This window comes from Notothenia coriiceps, unplaced genomic scaffold, assembly GCF_000735185.1.
Source record: "Notothenia coriiceps isolate Sejong01 unplaced genomic scaffold, NC01 NC01_scaffold00037246, whole genome shotgun sequence".
Taxonomy (NCBI): Eukaryota; Metazoa; Chordata; class Actinopteri; order Perciformes; family Nototheniidae; genus Notothenia; species Notothenia coriiceps.
Window position 1 is genome coordinate 5,048,532 of NW_011369947.1, and position 5,640 is coordinate 5,054,171.

General features: G+C 41.9%; 1 pseudogene; it reads left to right on the forward strand.

Moving 5' to 3' along the window:
- The first annotated feature begins 397 nt into the window (after positions 1-397).
- LOC104966312 (membrane primary amine oxidase-like) lies at positions 398-4,517 on the forward strand (annotated as a pseudogene).
- The last annotated feature ends 1,123 nt before the right edge of the window (positions 4,518-5,640 follow it).

Genomic DNA, 5,640 nt, shown 5'->3' on the forward strand with positions numbered 1-5,640 from the left:
TCACCTATGCTTGAAGCTAACATCATTTTCGTGACACACTTTTGTTCTTTGGTTAGTGTCATTTTTTTGAGAATCATTGTTTTTCATAATAAAATCATTATGATTAGTAGATTCTGGGAGTCTAATGTCTATGTCCTTGTATTTTGAGCTTTCATAATGGATATTAGCACAAAGGTCAATTAGTCTATTCATCTTTTGAAGTTTGGTATGGTGTACAGGTTTCTTCAACAGCAATGATATTGTAAAACTTTATGATTGGCTTATCTAATCTACATTAAATAATATTTGTTGACATCATGGTGTCACAGCAGTCACAGTGAAAGCCTTTCAGTATTGATCTGACCTTGGTTGTAAATTCATTAAACATTAGCTTTGCAGCTGTTACAGTTTCATCTGCATGAAAAGTGAAGAGCCAGCTCAGGTAAGTGTACCTTTGTAACCTATTGTTTCTGATAGTCATGTGAATGTACTGTATCAGTAAATGTTGGTCACTTTATTTATCCTATTTGGGCCATCATTAAACACAAAAAACAGCTGAGGTTGGTGGAAACATCCTTAGTTGGCATATTTGGTCATAAACAAAATAATTGCACATATTGAAATGTTTAACTTACAGTGGCGATGCAAAGGAACCAAATGTTGTGCCAGCCCATAAATTAGATGTGGGGTTATTAGTTTGGATAACAAAACAATTTTTTAGCTGATGATGGCTCAAGATGAATAGTCAGCGGGTCAAAACAAGTTGTTAGGATTTAGGCCTGTTAAAACTTAAAGTAAATACGTCCTATCTTAAACAAAGGCAAAATGGCCCAAAGAATATTTAGATAGAAAATGCTGCGCCCATGCAGCTGGTCCCCTTTCTTTGTCCGCTCCTGCCCTTGACACAACCTTAAATTCGCCACTGTACATGGTTAATATATTATCTTATCAAAGGTTCCATTGCTCTTATCAAAAGAAACACTTCTCAGGTTGCGCCTTTCATGACACCCAAGGACACTGCACAATTTGTTAAATATTCATAACATGATAAAAACACAAACATACCATAATGGAGAAGACAATTAAAGTGGACACAAATTACAGGGACAGGTTATTCAGGGGAAACAGATGATAGGGAGCACTACAGTGAGTAGGCTGATCTGAACAGGTGGGGTTTGAGGAGGATCTTGAATGTGGTGATTGTGTGAAAAATAAAACCATAAAACCATAAATCCACTGGCCACCCCTTTACATAGGCTTCTTAAAAGCAACCATTTCCTCTCCTTGACTCAAACTGTTCCACAGCTGCAGAGAACTGTCTCTAAAACTATTTCCAATGTTCTAAAAGGCATTCTGGTTATTGTAGTTGTTGTCTCATTGATAGGTAACTGTGTCTTGATATGGTTCAACACCCGACGGACTCCGAAGTGCCCTGCCCAACAGGTAAACCTAGGACAACCTGTGGTGCACGATGAGCGTAGCGCCGTCTTCGCCGACCTCTCAGTGGAAGAGTTTCATCAGGTGAGTGACTACATGACCGAGATCCCAGGGATGAGCATCTCAACTGACCCATTGTCACCTCCTTCAGTTGACTACCTCTACATGATCGATCTCTCCCTGCCTAAAAAGCTGGATGTTTTAAACCATCTGGATACTAAGGGCCCAAAACCGGCAAGAGAGGCAACCGCTGTGGTTTTCATGGCATGAACAACAACATAAGTGAATATGTGGTGGGCCCGCTCCCCAACCCAACCTACCACTACGATGTCACCTTAGAAAGATATGGAAGGGAGATCCCTTTGACTGCACGCCCGGTAAATGCTGGGGAACACATTCTGATAATAAAGTTTCTGCAACATTTACTTAAACCAATCAGTACTCTACTGTTAGACAGTTTTAGTATAGACGCATCTGCAAACCCTGCTTACTACCAAAACATGCCTAGTGGAGTCAAGTCCGGTGACAGACAAACCTGGTTTTCCCTTTGTCGAAATGAAGAGGGCTTCTTCATCCACCCTGTAGGTTTTGAGATATTGTGCAACCACAAAAGCACTGATAACATGTCCTGGCTTGTGATTAAGGTGCTGTATAATTGTCAGTATTTCGACAGCATACTGGACCTGAAGAAGCAATACGAGGCAGGAACTGTTCCGAAAATCATCTACAAAGCTGTGGTGAATTACGCCTCACTCAAACCCAGGAACAAGCCCACGGGCGTTGGGCCCCAGCAGTTTTACGCCCAAGGAGAGCGATTCAGTATTAAGAATAACCACATCGTATACCTTGACTGGAGCTTTGCCTTTGGTCTGAGCCCTCTACGAGGCATGAGAGTTTTTGATGTTCGTTTAAGAGGAGAGAGGATCATCTATGAGCTAAGCGTTCAGGAGGCCATGTCAGTTTATGGGTCTTTCACCCCAAATCTCATGCTCACCAAGTACCTTGACGGCAGCTTGGGTATTGGTCGGTGTGCCTATGAGTTGGTCAGGGGGGTCGACTGCCCTTATTCAGCCACCTTCATAGACACTTTCCACTTGTTGGACACTGGTGTACCACGAAGACTCAGAAATTCAATCTGCGTCTTTGAGCATGACATGGGCCGTCCTCTGCGGAGGCACTTCTCTGAGATTGTTTACAACAGTTACGGAGGGCTGGTAAACAGCGCGTTAGTGTTCAGGACCATCACAGCTATCGGAAACTATGACTACATGTGGGACTTCATCTTCTACCAGAGCGGGTCAGTGGAGGCCAAGGTCCACGCCACCGGCTACATCGCCTCTTCATTCACGTTGAAGGACAACTTTCCGTTTGGTCACCAAGTGGCCGAAAATGTCACAGGAAATATCCACACCCATTTTTATCAACTTCAAAGTGGACGTTGATGTTTTAGGTGAGTGTAATAGGAATTATTTTTAGGAACTTGAGCATGTCAGAATGCAATTAAAAAAACTATAAACAAGCATCATTGGAAAAGTCAAATGAAAATAAGGTGTATTCAATGGAATGTGTCTCTTCTCCAGGAGTGGAGAATGTATTCCAGACCAAGGACATGGAGTTTCTGAATGTCTCAATGCCCTGGATGCCTGAACGCTATACCATGATCCCTAAGGTGGTGGAGAAGCAGCTTCAAACAGAGCAGGTATTTAATCCTTGTGTTGTCTTCCTATCAACTTTTGTCCTCCCGGTTGGATTATTTATAAAGCATATAGTATAAATAATCACCAAAATCTATGTTACACCCTTTAAGGCAACTTTATTCCTAATTATTACAACAAGTTGTACTCTTGTTTTGGGAATGTATGGTCATTAAAACTCATTTACACAAAATCAAACCTAATTTCTGAGTTTAAAAAGGAAACATTTTTGAATTATTCTGCAAAATGGACCCCAGAAGACCACAGATGCTATACGTTTGAATAAAACCCCAAAACCTAATGAAAGTGATCATAATTATTTTCTCTTGGAAAAACGTGGTGTACAAGCAAATCTGTTATTTTTCTGGAACTAACATAAAATAAACATTTTATCCCGACACAAAACATTTGGGAAGGGGTCCAATTTGACCCAAGGACACAGGAAGGTTAACATTGTTACATTGACAGAAAGCCAATACGGTTAACCAGCAGAATAACTTAAACCACATTCATTCTGCTTGAAACAGGTTCCTTCTGCTAAGATTCCTGTATTTAATTGCCCTCACATAGCAGGTAAAAAGTATAGCAAAGTGGAAACATGTTATATTTAGAGAATTCTTAAAGGTCCCATGTCATGGCCATGTCTACTGATCATAATTCCATTGTTGAGGTATACTAGAATATATTTATACTGTGCAATTTTCCAAACTCACATTGGTTTCTCATACAGCATCTCTGTATAGCATGTGTATTCACTCTCTGTCCTAAACGGCTTGTTGAAGATCCTGCCGCCCCTCCCCCTATGAGCCCACTGTGCTCTGATTGGTCAGCTCGCCCACTCTGTTCTGATGAGTCCACCACTGTTACAGCGGAACATCAGTGATTATGTTTTACAATGGCGTTAGTTAGCAACCAGAAAATAACATCAGTAATGACAAACAGATGAGAATGCTGCGTGGGGTCTGGGTGCCGTGTTGGCGGGACGTTGCGCAGCTCGCTGCTACGAGGAGCGGACATTGTGAGCTGGGTTCATTTCCTGCTTGCTGCGTGGGGTCTGCGAGACATCGCGAATGGACGCGGGAAGGAGGGGGTGCTGAGGGGGCTGCAGCACCCCCATCTGCGAGGCTCCACTAGCTGTGCCTTTACCTCACTGGTTGTAGAAAAAGCTTCTTATATTCGTTAGCATAGCTAGCTAACCAGATGCTAATAACAACAAAGTTATTGACTGTATGATCAGTATGACAGATGAACAGATGCCACTGGGCTTTCAATAAAGACACAGCCACGCAAAAAACGCGGCATGTGTACGGCTCCTCATGGGTACTGCAATTTCTGAAGTACCAGAGCGGCGTTCTGGTGCTCTCCGTCAGCACTACAGCCCTATCAGACGAGACATATACCACGTGATGAAACGTTAGGCTCGTGTTGTGTTCAAGGACCCTGACCTTGGCCAGGAAAAACAAGCACTCGCTTGTTTAATTATTTTACCGTCTAGATTTCTTTAATTCTTTTCTTTTTTGCGTGTGTTTATAAATTACCTTGAGGGCTGTACCAAATGGTCTCGCGGTCCATATATGGCCCGGAGGCCGTGGGGAACCTCCGGCCATGTGTCATGTATTTTCCGTCATGCGATCGGCTCTCGCGATCTGCATTTTTAGAGAGCACCGATCGATCGGCAGAGAGTGAGTATCGGCCGATATTGATCGGAGCATCCCTAACTTACATGATGCCGAATTTAACAAACAAATTTAAATAATTGGTTTGAACAGCATAATAATAAGGACGACCGTCCGTTNAAAGACATTGCCGTTCGAAAGCGCTGGAGACGCTGTAGTACATATGCCAGGCCTGTAGATGGTGCTGTTCTCACAGAATCAGCCCATGCAAAGACAGTGTTAAATTGAGCGAAATGAGGAATGGCTAAAATGCATGATCTGTTTGGTATTTTTAAAAATAAAAAGTATAAATGTATGGTCCTACACTATATTATTCAAATATAGCATGATAGGTCCACTTTAAGCAATATATACTTTAAATCCAAGGAAATCGACCACCTGATGTTCAGCTGATCATCTGATGGTCATTGTGACATGCAGCTACTCCACATATATACTGTACCTGACCTGTTGTGATGGTCCCTTCTCCTACTGGCCTCATTAACAAGGCCCTGGACTCTAACCCCCCGTAGACACTGCATTACATTATTGCACTTCATGAGAGCAAATCTTGATCATTTTAAATACATTGGCAAACTTATGAAACTTATATCTGTACAGATATTAAGCAGATGTTTGCAGCTGAATCCTAAGCTAACTATTTAACACTTGTAACAGCGTGTTGAGTGATGGGAAAGTTGTATTACAGATTAAACATTAAGTGAAATTGTGGCCTGCAATCCATCATAATCACAGCCAAAAAAAAGGGAAATTATGTCGTGGAGGATAGAAATAACGTAATTGTTCAAGGAAAATGATTGAGTAATGAAAGAAAAGTCATTGCATTTGTGTTAATGTGTGTGTGGGTGTGTGCC